General features: G+C 37.5%; 1 protein-coding gene across 1 annotated transcript in view; it reads right to left on the minus strand.

Moving 5' to 3' along the window:
• Nucleotides 1-12,490: 12,490 nt before the first annotated feature.
• Nucleotides 12,491-15,306, minus strand: part of SCP2D1 (SCP2 sterol binding domain containing 1) — a 102,435-nt gene continuing 99,619 nt past the window's right edge. Inside the window, exon 4 of the transcript XR_014314800.1 lies at nt 12,491-12,794. The gene's annotated coding sequence lies outside the window, so the exon portion shown is untranslated. The remainder of the gene's footprint in view (nt 12,795-15,306) is intronic.

Consider the following 15,306-nt stretch of genomic DNA (forward strand, 5'->3'; position numbering starts at 1 on the left):
TCACCATGAGTGAGGGAGCATAGTTTCAGGAACTCACTGTGAACTGTAAATACACCCCTGAAATGCATGTACAACAGACCTCCTACATATGAATACCCAAAGGTCAGTTTTAGAGCAAGAAACACTAGGATATGATAGAGAATGTTCCAAAATCCCTGAATACTAGGAGAAAAAAAAACCATTACAGAAGTCCATTTATAAGGGGGAGACAGTTATTTGCTCCTAGTGGGGATACTGACAGATGGAATCCCCTCTAATGGCTTCTATATAGTTTTGCACATTGTTGGGTAGTTATTTGCCTTGTTTTTGTGACAAATACATTTTCCACTTGTCTTTGAGTAAAGCAGCCCAAATGCAGCTGGGAAATTACAAAACGTGCATGGTAATCAAAGTGTTTCCTTCAGGAGGGAGGAGTCAAGATGGTGGAGAAGTAGCAGGCTGAGATGACATCAGGTAGCAGGAGATCAGCTAGATAGTTTATCAAACCATCCCAAACACCTACAAATCCAACAGGAGATCAAAGAGAAGAGCAGAAATTCTAGAAACAGAAAATCAACCAATTTCTGAAAGGTAGGACCAGCGGAGAAGTGAATCCAAAGCGACAGGAAGATAGACCGTGGGGGGAGGGGCCAACTCCCAGGAAGTGGCAGAGCAATGAAGCACAAAATCAGAACTTTTAAAAGTCTGCTCCACTGAAAGACATCACTCCAGAGGATAAGCTGGGTGAAGCCCACATAGGAACAGTGTGGTCTCAGGTCCCACAGGGTCACAGAAGGATCAGGGGTGTCTGAGTGTCACAGAGCTTGCAGGTATTAGAGCAAGGAGGCCAGCTACAGAGATGGAGCTGAGGAGTGAGCTCTCAACTCAGGGTTACCCTAAATTGTGATCCATGGCACAGTGAGACCACTGCTCTGTGAGCAGGGACCCCACAAGAACCAGGGAGATGCCCCCCCCCCCCCCGCAGAAGAGCACAGGGATCTGCAGGGTTTGGAGACTCCAGTTGGGGCTGTGTGCCAGAGACAGAGACACTTGGTCACAGGATGGGTGAGCTCAGAGCACAGCCAGAGACCAGGGATATGGGAGTAATTGAGCACTTTTCTCCGAGGGAACTCTGACGAGTGGGGCCCTGAGCTCTCAGCTCCTCCAGACTGGAGATTGGGAGGCCACCATTTTCACTGCTGTCCTCTAGAACTCTACAGAAAGTGTTCAAGGAACAAAAGCTCCCAAAAGTGAATTGGAGCAAATTCTTAGCCCAGCCCCTGGTAAGGGTGGTGCAATTTCGCCTTGGGCAAAGGCGGAATCACTTGAGAATCACTACAACAGGCCCCTCCCCCAGAAGATCAACAAGAAATCCAGCCAAGACCAAGTTCACTTACCAAGGAGAACAGCAGAACTCCAGAGGAGGAGAAAGCAAAGCATGGAATTCATGGCTTTCTCCCCATGATTCTTAAGTCTTGAAAACTAAATAATTTTTTTAATTTTATTTTTTTCTTATGCTAATTTTTTTAACCTTTACTCTTTCCTCTTTTAACATTTCTTAACTAGTTTATCTTAACAATTCCTTTCATAAAAAATAATCATTTTTGAACCTTCATTATTATAGCTGTATTTTATCTTTCATTGCATCTAAATTTATTTTTTGTATATGCATAGGTTTTTTCTTCTAAAAAATTTGGGAAATAATTTCTTCTGATAGATCAAAATATATCCTAAATCTAGCACAGGGCTTTGTTCTAGTCTCCAGCCTGAGCAAATTCTCTCCACATTATTTTTCTTTATTCTTCTAACCAACTTATCTTATCAACCCATTTTTTAGAAATTCTTTTAAAAATTTTTTTCATCTTTATACTCATATTCCATCCCTTCCTTGTGTTTACCCTTATATATGTTTTCATTCTTTAAAATTTTGGGAGGTAGTTTCTTCTAGAGACTAAAATACTCCCAAAATTAAGTGGGTAACCCTGTTCTATTCACCAGTCTAATATATATGTTTTCTTTTTTATATTTTTTCTTTTTTTAATTGTTTTTTTCTTTTCCTAAACTTCTTTTTACCCTCTTCTTCCCCCCTCCCCGCCATGATTTCAGGTCTCCTCTGATTTGGTTAAAGCACATTTTCCTGGGGTCTTTGTCACCCTTTAGTATTTTATTTGCTCCTTCATATATTCTTATCTGGATAAAATAACAAGGCAGAAAAACTCACCACAAAAAAAAAAAAAAAAAAAGAACAAGAGGCAGTACCAAAGGCTAGGGACCTAATCAATACGGACATTGGTAATATGTCAGATCTAGAGTTCAGAATGATGATTCTCAAGGTACTAGCTGAGCTTGAAAAAGGCATAGAAGACATTAAAGAAACCCTGTCTGGAGAAATAAAAGAACTAAAATCTAACTAAGTTGAAATTTAAAAAGCTATTAATGAGGGGCAATTAAAAAAATGGAGGCTCTTACTGCTAGGATAAATGAGGCAGAAGAGAAAATTAGTGATATAGAAGACGAAAGGACAAAGAATTAAAAAGCTGAACAAAAGAGAGACTACTACTCTCTTTTGAAGTAGTAGTAGTAGTAGTAGTACTACTATAAACAACTACTGGAACACAAGGGGAGAATTCGAGAGATAAGTGATAACATACGATGAAACAACATTAGAATAATTGGGATTTCAGAAGAAGAAGAAAGAGAGAGGGGAGCAAAAGGTATATTGGGGAAAATTATTGTAGAGAATTTCCCTAAAATGGCAAAGGGGACAAACATCAAAATCCAGGAGACAGAGAACCTCCCTCAAAATCAATAAGAATAGGTCCACATCCTGTCATCTAATAGTAAAATTTACAAGTCTTAGTGACAAAGAGAAAATCCTGAGTGCAGCCTGGGACAAGAAGTCTGTAACATAAAATGGTAAAAATATTATAATGGCAGCAGACTTATCCACAGATACCTGGCAGACCAGAAAGAACTGGCATGATATATTCAGAGCACTAAAAAAGAAAAACATGCAGCCAAGAATACTATATCAAGGTAGGCTATCATTGAAAATAGAAGGAGAGATAGAAAGCTTCCAAGACAAACAAAAACTAAAAGAATTTGTAAACATCAAACCAGCTCTCCGGGAAATATTGAAAGGTGTCCTCTAAGCAAAGAGAGAGCCTAAAAGTAGTAGATCAGAAAGGAGCAGAGACAATATACAGTAATGGTCACCTTATAGGCAATACAATGGCACATATCTCTCAATAGTTATCCTGAATGTTAATGGGCTAAATGTCCCCATCAAAAGACACAGAATATCAGAAAGGATAAAAAACAAAACCCATCAATATGCTGTATACAAGAACTTATTTTAGACCCAAAGACATCTCCATATTTAAAGTGAGGGGGTGGAAAACAATTTACCATGCTAATGGACAGCACAAGGCTGGGGTGGTAATCCTTAGACCAATTAGATTTTAGGCCAAAGACTATATATCTACACCCCTAACATAGGAGCAGCCAACTATATAAATCAATTAATAACAAAATCAAAGAAACACATCAACCATAATACAATTATAGTAGGGGACTTTAATACTCCCCTCACTGAAGTGGACAGATCATCCAAGAAAAGATCAACAAGGAAATAAAGGCCTTAAATGACACACTGGACCAGATGGACATCACAGATATATTCAGAACAATCCATTCCAAAGCAACAGAATACACATTCTTCTCTAGTGCACATGGAACATTCTCCAGAACAGATTACATCCTGGGCCATAAATCAGGTCTCAATCAGTATCACAAGATTGGGATCATTCCCTGCATATTTTCAGACCACAATGCTCTTAAGCTACAACTCAATCACAAGAGGAAATTTGGAAAGAACCCAAATACATGGAGACTTAACAGCATCCTTCTAAAGAATGAATGGGTCAACCCAGAAATTAAAGAAAATTGAAAAAATTCATGGAAACAAATGATAATGAAAACACAACATTTCAAAATCTTTGGGACATAGCAAAGGCAGTCCTGAAAGGAAAATATATAGTGATGCAAGCCTTTCGCATAATGTGTTCTTATAATTGTATTTCTTTGGTGTTGGTTGTGATCTCTCCTCTTTCATTCATGATTTTATTAATTTGGGTCCTTTCTCTTTTCATTCTGATACATCTGGCTAGGGGTTTATCAATCTTATTAATTCTTTCAAAGAACAAACTCCTAGTTTTGTTGATTTGTTCTACTGTTCTTTTGGTTTCTATTTCATTGATTTCTGCTCTGATATTTATTATTTCTCTTCTCCTGCTGGGTTTAGGCTTTCTCTGTTGTTCTTTCTCCAGCTCCTTTAGTTGTAGGATTATGTCGTGTATTTGAAACCTTTCTTGTTTCTTGAGAAAGACTGAGAACAACTGTCCAGGCATGGGGTGAGACAGATCTTGAGCAAGATTGGGAAATTCCAGTGACAGAGTGCTCAATACACACCCATAATGCAAAGTGATCACTAAAGAAGGTACAATGAGGTGTTTACTGGTGTACATTCTTGGGACTCTACCCAGATGGCCTCAAATCCTTCTCACCATTTGTTATAGACAGAATTGTGCCACCCCAAATCCATAGGTTAAAGGCTTAACTTAATTAATGTGCCTATAATTAAGAGATGGGATTGTTAAAGAGGTGATCATACTTAAATGAGGCCATTAGGGTGAATCCTTAATCCAGTTAGAATGGTGTCCTTATAAGAGGCAGAGACCCCAGGGGCATGCAGGCAAGGAGGTAAGGCCAACTAAGAATATCACAGGGAGACAGATGTCTGCAAGCCAAGGAGAGATCTAACCAGAAAACAATCTGCTGGCACCTAGAGTTTGGGCTTCCATCCTCCAAGACTGTGAAGAAATAGATTAGTGTTGGTTAAGACCCCCAGTCTGTGGCATTTTGCCATGGTAGCCTGAGCTAATAGCTCATTTCTATGTGCCCGGCTTCCACTTCAGTTCCCTGTGCCTTTGTTGCTCACACCTGCAACCTACTTCAGGGCCCTTGTATGACTGGAACCACTGCCCACATACCCAAAAACCTTCCAGGCCTCTCCTTTACTTTACAGACAAAGTTCAGAAACACAAGACCCTCTGACTTGTGGTGGCCCCTTCCTCCACTTCCTGCCCCCTCCCCAGCCCATGATTCCATAGCATCAATAATAGGGTGATGGGGTGACCAGATAATCCACCATCTCTCAGACTCACCCCACTGTTCCCCACTTCCTCTCCTCCAGACATGCCATTTGTTCTGTCTGGAAGAGCCTTCCTCTCTTACCTACAGAACTTTCACTGAGACTGTTCACCATCACCATTTTTGTTTCCCACAAAACTCATTACCTGGTTCATGACCATTATGCCTCTTCTACTTCCACAAATGCATGAAGATTAAAGTCTCAACCTCCAACTAAAATAAGAGTTAGAGGATAATTTTCTTTTAATATCCCAGCTCCCTTTTCATAAGTACAGTAGGTATTTTAACTTTTTACAGTTTGCCCTGCACACCAAGCCCCAGTTGCCCACATGGGTGGCTGAGTTGATGACACAATCTCTGTTGTTTGCTTTCCCTTCCTTGCATGATTTCTCCACTCCCTTTTTGGAGTTACTTCATTGTCCAAATAAAGGACTTGGACTTGACCCTTTGTCTCAGAGTCAGCTTCTGGAGAAAACAAACTACAGCAGATGTTATGTCTTCATGATGTTAGTTCCCAGCCTTGTCTCCTCTGTCCACATAAACTAAGAAACTTCATGATCCAACAAGTTTCTTTCTGATGCCTTAATCAAAAAGCATTCATACCAGGTGATTCTTCATTTCAATTTTCTATTCAAGCTTCCTTTGAAACAAATGAAGAGTGAACGAAAGTACATGTTACTGTCCTCATATTTGTGAGTGTAAAGTCTTTTAAATTTTGTACTTCAGACTTGAAAATATCAATAAGGGTCCAACCATCCTTCTATACTCCAAGGCCTAAATAAAACACTTTTAACACAGTGTGTAAGTTCATGTGGGATGACTTTTAAAACACAGACTTCATTTTTAGAGCAGTTTTAGAGTCACAGCAAAATTGAGTAGAAGGTATAGAGATTTCCCATGTACTTCCTCCCCACCACCCCTAACAGCATTCCCTACTATCAACATCCCCCACCAGAGTGGTACATTCATTACCATTGATGAACCTACACTGACACATCATAATTACCCAAAGCCTATAGTTCACATTAAGATTCACTCTTGGTGGTGTACTTTCTATGGGTTTGGACAAATGTATAATGATGTACCCACCAGCATATTATTGTACAGAATAGTTTCACTGCCCTAAAAATCCTCTGTGCTCTAACTCTTCATCCCTTGCTTCCCAGCCTGACCCCAGCCTTTGGGAACCACTGATCATTTTACTGTGTCTAGAATCTTGCATTATCTACAAACGTCATATAGTTGAAATCATACAGTATCTAGCCTTTTCGGATTGGCATCTTTCACTTAGTAATATGAATTAAGAGTTCCTCCATGTCTTTCATGGTTTGATAGCTCACTTCTTTTTATTACTGAATAAAATTCCATCAATTGGATACATCCTGGTTTATCCTTTCACTTACTGAAGGATATCTTGGTTGCTTCCAAGTTTTGGCAATTGTAAATAAAGCTACTACAAAAAGCTGAGTGTGGGTTTTTGTGTGGACACACGTTTTCAACTCCTTTAGGGAAATACTGAGGAGTGTGATTGCTGGATCATATGGCAAGAGTACATATTGTTTTTTAAAAAATCACCAAATTATCTTCCTAGATGGTTGTACATTTTGCATTCCCACCAGCAATGAATGAGAGTTCCTGTTATTCAACATCCCCACCAGCTTTTGGTCTTGTTAGTGTTCTGGATTTTGGTGATTCTAATAGGTGTATAGTAGTATCTTATTATTTCAATTTGCATTCCCTGCTGACATATGATGTGAGACACCTTTCTGTATGCTTATTTTCCACCTGTTTATCTTCTTTGGTAAGGTGTCTACTAAGGTCTCTGGCCCATTTTTAAATTGGGTTGTTCATTTTCTTGTTGAGTTTTAAGATCTCTTTGTATATTTTGGAAAACTGTCCTTTATCAGATACACCTTTTACAAATATTTTCTCCTATTCTGTGCTTTGTCTTCTCATTCTCTTGACAATGTCTTTAAAAAAGCAGGAGTTTTCAGTTTTAATGAATTACAGCTTATGAATGATTCTTTTCGTGTATCATGCTTTTGTGTTGTATCTAAAAAGCCATCCCATACCCAAAGTCATAGAGATTTTTTCCTATGTTATATTTATAGTTTTTCATTTTACACTTAGAGATATGACCCATTTTGTGTTAATTTTTGTGAAGAATTTTAAGTCTGTGCCTAGATTTACTTTTTGCATGTGGATGTTCAGTTGTTACAGCACCATTTGTTGAAGAGACTATCTTTGTTCCATTGTATTCCTTCTGCTCTTTTGTCAAAGATCAGCTGATTGGGGTGCCTGAGTGGCTCTGTGGATTAAGTGTCCAACTCTTGATTTTGGCTTGATCTTAGGGTCCTGCAACTGAGCCCTGCATCAGTGGGAGTCTGCTTGTGTCCCTCTCCCTCTGCTCCTCCCCCTGCTCTCTCTTTCTAATAAGTAAATAAATATTTTTAAAAGGTCAGTTGACTAAATTTATGTGTGACTATTTCTGGACTCTCTAGTCTGTTCCACTGATCTATTTGCCTATTATCTCACTAATACCACACTGTCTTGATAACTGTTGTTTTTTAGTAAGTCTTGAAGTCAGGCAGTGTCAGTCCTCCAACTTTGTTTTAATATTGTGTTGTAAATTCTGGGTCTTCTACCTCTCCACATAAACTGAAAAATCAGTTTGTTAATATCTACAAAACAACTTGCTGGAATTGGAATTGGGATTGTCTTGAATCTAAAGTTCAAGATAGAAAGGATTATCATCTGACAATATTGAGTCCTCTTATTCATGGATATGTAATATTTCTTCATTACCTTAATTCTTTGATTTCTTTCATTAGAGTTTTATAGTTTTCCTAATATAGATCTTGCACATATTTTATTAAATGTATATAAACTTAATATTTGGTCCACTTGTTCATTGCTGGTATAGAAGAAAGTAATCAAGTTTGTATATTAACCTTGTATCCTAAAACCTTGCTATAACTGTTTATTTGTTCAAGAGATTTTTTCTTCATATGCCTTTGGCAAGTCTTTTGAATTTTCTACATAAATAATTATGTCATTTGTAAACAAAGACAATTTTATTTCTTCATTCTCAACCTGTATAATTTTTTTCATTTTCTTGTCTTATTGTACTAGTTAGGCCCTCCAATTTGTTGTTGAAAAGAAACACCCAGAGGGGTACTTTTGCTTTGTTCAGTCTGAGTGGGAAATCTTCTAGTTTCTGACCAGTAAATGCTACATTATCTGTAGAATTTTTGTAGGTGTTCTTTTGAGGAACATGTTTTGAGGAACATAGAGTTGTTCTCTATTCTTAGTTTGCTGATTTTTTTTTAAATCATGAATGGGGGGGCACCTGGGCGCCTCAGTTGGTTAAGCATCTGCCTTCAACTTGGGTCATAAACCCAGGGTCCTTGGATCAAGCCCTACATCCAGCTCCCTGCTCAGCGGGGAGTCTGCTTCTCTCTCTGCCCCTTCCCCTACTCGTGCTCTCTCTCTTTCATGCTCTCTCTCAAATAAATAAATACATAAAATCTTTTTAAAAATAAAATGAAGGTCATCTTGGTTCTTTCCACAGTTTGGCAACCATGGCCACTGCTGCTATGAACACTGGGGTATAGATGGCCCTTCTTTTCACTACATCTGGATCTTTGGGATAAATACCTGGTAGTACAATTGCAGGGTCAAAGGGAAGCTCTATTTTAAAATTCTTAACGAATCTCCACACTGTTTTCCAAATTGGCTGCACCAACTTGCATTCCCACCAACACTGTAAGAGGGTTCCCCTTTCTCTACATCCTCTCCAACACATGTTGTTTCCTGTCTTCCTAATTTTGGCCACTCTAATTGGTGTAATGTGGTATCTCAATGTGGTTTTAATTTGAATCTCTCTGATAGCTAATGATGATGAACATTTCTTCATGTGTCTGATAGCCATTTGTATGTCTTCATTGGAGAAGTATCTGTTCATGTCTTCTGCCCATTTTTTGACATGACTATCTGTTTTGTGTGTGTTGAGTTTGAGGAGTTCTTTATAGATCTTGGATATCAGCCTTTTGTCTGTACTGTCATTTGCAAATATCTTCTCCCATTCCGTGGGTTGCCTCTTTGTTTAGTTGACTGTTTCCTTTGCTGTGCAGAAGTTTTTATCTTGATGAAGTCCCAAAAGTTCATTTTCGCTTTTGTTTCCTTTGCCTTTGGAGACATATCTTGAAAGAAGTTGCTGTGGCAACTTCTGAGGTTACTGCCTATGTTCTCCTCTAGGATTCTGATGGATTCCTGCCTCACATTGAGGTCTTTTATCCATTTTGAGTTTATCTTTGTTTACGGTGTAAGAGAATGGTTGAGTTTCATTCTTCTACACATAGCTGTCCAATTTTCGCAGCATCATTTATTGGAGAGACTGTCTTTTTTCCACTGTATATTTTTTTCCTGCTTTGTCGAAGATTAATTGACCATAGAGTTGAGGGTCCATATCTGGGCTCTCTACTCTGTTCCACTGATCTATGTTTCTGTTTTTATGCTAGTACCATGCTGTCTTGGTGATCACAGCTTTGTAGTAAAGCTTGAAATCAGGCAACATGATGCCCCCAGTTTTGTTTTTCTTTTTCAACATTTCCTTAGCGATTCAGGGTCTCTTCTGATTCCATACAAATTTTAGGATTATTTGTTCCAGCTCTTTGAAAAATACCGGTGTAATTTTGATCAAAATGGCATTAAAAGTATACATTGCTCCAGGCAGTATAGACATTTTAACAATGTTTATTCTTCCAATCCAAGAGCATGGAATGGTCTTCCACCTTTTTCTGTCTTTGATTTCTTTCATGAGTGTTCTGTAGTTCCTCGAGTACAGATCCCTTACCTCTTTGGTATCTTATGGTTCATGGTGCTATAGTAAATGGAATCGATTCTCTAATTTCCCTTTCTGTGTTTTCATTGTTAGTATATAAGAAAGCAACTGATTTCTGTACATTGACTTTGTATCCTGCCACGTTACTGAATTGCTATATGAGTTCTAGTAATTTGGGGGTTGAGTCTTTTGGGTTTTCCATATAAAGTATCATGTCATCTGTGAAGAGAGAGAGTTTGACTTCTTCATTGCCAATTTGGATACATTTTATTTCTCTTTGTTTTCTGATTGCTGTTACTAGGACTTCTAATACTATATTGAACAAGAGTGGTGAGAGTGGGTATTCTTGTGGTGCTCCTGATCTCAACAGGAAGGCTGTGAGCTTTGTCCCACTGAGGATGATATTTGCTGTGGGTTTTTCATAGATAGATTTGATGAAGTTCAGGAATGTTCCCTCTATCCCTATACTTTGAAGTGTTTTAATCATGAAGGGATGCTGTATTTTGTCAAATTCTTTTTCTGCACCAATTGAGAGGACCATGTGGTTCTTCTCTCTTCTCTTATTGATTTGTTCTATCACATTGATTGATTTGCGAATGTTGAACCATCCTTGTAGCCCAGGGATGAATCCCACCTGGTCACGGTGGATAATCTTTTTAATGTGCTATTGGATCCTGTTTGCTAGGATCTTGTTGAGAATCTTAGCATCCATATTCATCAGTGATATTGGTCTGAAATTCTTTTTGGTAAGGTCTTTGCCTTTGGTTTGGGAATAAGGGTAATGCTGGCTTCATAAAAAGAGTCTGGAAGTTTTCCTTCTACTTGAATTTTTTGAAACAGCTACAGGAGAATAGGTGTTATTTCTTCTTTGAAAGTTTGGTAGAATTCCCCAGGGAATCCGTCAGGTCCTGGGCTCTTGTTTTTTGGGAGGTTTTCGATCACTGCTTCAATCTCGTTACTAGATATCAGTCTATTCAGGTTGCCAATTTCTTCCTGGTTCAATTTTAGAAGTTAACAGTTTTCCAGGAATGCATCCATTTCATCTAGGTTGCTTAACTCATTGGCATAATAAGACAATGACTTCTGTCTTAAGACATAAGAAGATAATAACTTCTGATGACTGTTTCTATTTCCTTGGTGTTAGTTGTGATCTCTCCCTTTTCATTCATAATTTTATTAATTTTGGCCTATACACTATGGAATATTATGCCTCCATCAGAAAGGATGAATACCCAATTTTTGTATCAACATGGACAGGACTGGAAGAGATTATGCTGAGTGAAATAAGTCAAGCAGAGAGAGTCAATTATAATATGGTTTCACTTATTTGTGGAGCATAAGAAATAACACGGAGGACATGGGGAGATGGAGAGGAGAAGGGAGTTGAAGGAAATTGGAGGGGGAGATGAACTACGAGAGACTATGAACTCTGAAAAACAATCTGAGGGTTTTGAAGGGGTTGGGGGTGGGAGGTTGGGTGAGCCTGGTGATGGGTATTATGGAGGGCATATATTGCATGGAGCACTGGGTGTGGTGCGTAAACAATGAATTCTGTTACACTGAAAAGAAATTAAACTTAAAAAAAATAAAATGAAAAATAAATCGTGAATGGGTATTAGATTTTTCAGATGTTTTTTCTGCGCCTATTGATATGATCATGTGACTTTTATTAGCTTATTGATATGATGAATTACATTAATTATTTCCAAATGTTGAATCAGCATTACATATCTGTGATATATTCCACTTGGTCATTGTAAATAATTCTTTTTTTTTCTTTTCTCTTTTGTTTAATTAGCCAACATATTTTATCATTAATTTTTGGTGTAATTTTCAATTATTCATTAGTTGTGTATAATACCCAATGTTCATCATATCACGTGCCTGCCTTAATAATTCCTTTTATACATTGTTAGATTTGACTTACTAATTTTTTTAAAGATTTTATTTATTTATTTGACAGAGAGATCACAAGTAGGCAGAGAGGCAGGCAGAGAGAAAAAGAGAGGGGAAGCATGTTCTCTGCTGAGCAGAGAGTCTGATGTGGGGCTCAATCCCAGGACCCTGAGATCATGACCTGAGCTGATGGCAGAGGCTTAACCCACTGAGCCCCCCAGGCACTTCAGATTCACAAATATTTTTGAGTATTTTTTTGCATGTATGTTCATATTTATATGTAGTTTTCTTTTCTTGTAATGTCTTTGTCTGACATTAGTACAGCATAATGCTGACCTCATAGAATGAGTTAGGAAGCTTCTATCTTCTGGAAGAAATTATGGAGAATTGGAATAATTTCTTCCTAAAATGTTTGGTAGAATTTACCAGTGAATCCATCTGGGCCTGGCATTCTCTGTTTTGGAAGGTTATTAATTATTGATTCAATTTGATAAATTGATTGATTCAATATATGAAGACCTAATCAGATTGCCTATTTCTTTTTGTGTGAGTATGGACAAATTGTGTCTTTCAAAGAATTGGCACAGAGTTGTTCATAGTGTTCTTTTATTATTCTTTTAATGTCCATATCATCTGTAGTGATGTCTTCTCTTTTACTTCTGATGTTAATAAATTGTGTATTTTTTTTCCTTAGTTAGCCTTGGAGAGGCTTATTGACTTTATTTTCTTTTCAAAGAATCAGCATTTGGTTTAGTTCATTTTCTGTATTGAGTTCCTGTTTTCAATTTCATTGATTTTTGCTCTTATTTTTATTATTTCTTTTCTTCTGCCTTTGGATTTAATTTGCTTTTCTTTTTCTAATTTCCTAGAGAGGAAACATAGATTATTCATTTTAGATCTTTCTTCTTTTCTAATATAAATATTTAATGTTACAAATTTCACTCTAAGTACTACTTTCACTGACTCCCACAAAATCTGCAAAGTTATATTTTCATTTTCATTTAGTTCAAAGCATTTTTTAACTCCTCTTGAGATTTCTTCTTTGACTCATGCACTCTCTGGAAGTATGTTAATTAATCTCTAAGTATTTTTGTATTTTCCAGCTATACTTCTGTTCTTAATTTCTAGTTTAATTCCTTTCTGGTCTGAGAATATACACTGCATAATGTCTAGCCTTTTAAATTTGTTAAGGTGTGTTTTCTAACCAAAAATGTGGTCTATCTTGGTGAAATTTCCACATGAACTTGAAAGAATACATATTCTGCTGGTGTTGGATGAAGAGTTCTATAAGTGTCAATTATATCTAGGTAATTGGTAATGCTATTGAGGTCAGTAATACCCTTACTGCTTTTCTGCCTAATAGATCTGTCCATTTCTGATAGAGAGGTTTGAAGTCTCCAACTGTAATAATGCATTCACCTAGTTCTTGCAATTCTGTCAGTTTTTGCCTTATGTAGTTTGACACACTGTTGTTATATGCATATGCATTAAGGATCATTATGTCTCATGTGTTACTATGCAATGCCCCTCTTCATCCCTTTGAAGTTTACTCAGTCTGAAATTAATATAGCCACTCCAACTTTCTTTTGATTAGTGTTAGCATGGTATATCTTTATCCATCCCTTTGCTTTTGATCTATACATGTCTCTATATTTAAAATGTTTCTCAAGTGTAAACTCTAAATGGATGAAAGACCTAGAGAAGAAAATAAAAGGAAAAAAAGAAAAGAAAACAAAGTCCTAGAGAAGAACATAGGCAGTGACCTCTTTGACATTGGCCACAGCAACTTCTTTCATCACACATCTCCAAAGGCAAGGAAAACAAAAACAAAATGAACTTTTGAGACCTCATCAAGACAAAAATCTTCTGCACAGCAAAGGAAACAGTCAACAAAAAGAAAGAGGCAACCCAAAGAATGGGAGAAAATATTTGCAAATGACACTACATATAAAGGGCTTGGATCCAAGAACTATAAAGAACTTCTCAAACTCAACACCCAAAAAACAAATAATCATGTCAAAAAATGGGCAGAAGACATGAACAGACACTTCTCAAAGGAAGATATACAAATGGCTAACAGACACATGAAAAAATGTTCATCATGATTAGCCATCAGGGAAATTCACTGACATACCCCCTTACACCAGTTAGAATGCCAAAAACTGACAAGGCAAGAAACAACAAATGTTGGAAAGGTTGTGGGAAAGGGGGAACTCTCTTACACTGTCAGTGGAAATGCAAGTTGGTACCGCCACTTTGGAAAACAGTGTGGGGATTCTTCAAAAAGTTAAAAATAGAGCTACCCTATGACCCAGCAATTGCACTACTGGGTATTTACCCCAAAGATATAGATGTAGTGAAAAGAAGGGACACACACACTCCAAAGTTCATAGCAGGAATGTCCACAATAGCCAAACTGTGGAAGAACCAAGATGCTCTTTAACAGATGAATGGATGAAAAAGATGTGGTCCATACATACAATTGACTATTACTCAGATATCAGAAAGGATGAATACTCAACTTTTGCATCAACATAGATGGAACTGGAGGAAATTATACTAAGTGAAATAAGTCAAGCAGAGAAAGTCAATTATCACGTGGTTTCACTTATATATGGAACATAAGGAATAACATGGAGGATATTAGGAGAAGGAAGGGAAAAATAAAGGGGGGGAATCAGAGGGTGAGGCAAACAATGAGAGACTTTGGACTCCAGGAAACAAACTGAGGGTTTTAGAAGTGGGGGGTGAGGGGATGGGTTAGCCTGGTGATGGATACTAAGAAGGGCATGGATTGCATGGAGCACTGGGTGTTATACACAATGAATCATGGAACACTACATCAAAAACCAATGATGTACTGTATGGTGACTAACATTATATACATACATAGATACATACATTAATTAATTAAAATAAAATAAAATAATGTTTCTTGGGGTTCCTGGGTGACTCAGTTAAGCTGCTGCCTTTGGCTCAGATTGTGGTCTCAGGGTCCTGGGATTGAGCCCCACATTGGGCTCCCTGCTCAATGGGGAGTCTGTTCCTCCCTGTGTTTCTCAATACCCACCCACCCCTGCTCATGTTCTGTCTCTCTCTCTCTCTCAAATAAATTAAATCTTTTTAAAAATTAAAAAAATAAAGTGTGTTTCTCATACACAACATATATTTGAAAATAGAAAACTTTGTTCTGGGTTCCTTTTTTGTCTTCCACTCTTTCTGCCTTTGTGGTTTTAATTGAGCATTTTATACGTTTCATTTTTTCTCCTTTCAGAGCATATTCACTACACTTCCTTTTTACTTTTTTTTTCTTTTTAGTGGTTACCCTGGAGTTTGCCCTATACATTTATAACTTATCCAACTTTACTTCCAAATAA

This window comes from Mustela nivalis (genome assembly GCF_964662115.1).
Source record: "Mustela nivalis genome assembly, chromosome: 8".
In the NCBI taxonomy this organism is placed as follows: Eukaryota; Metazoa; Chordata; class Mammalia; order Carnivora; family Mustelidae; genus Mustela; species Mustela nivalis.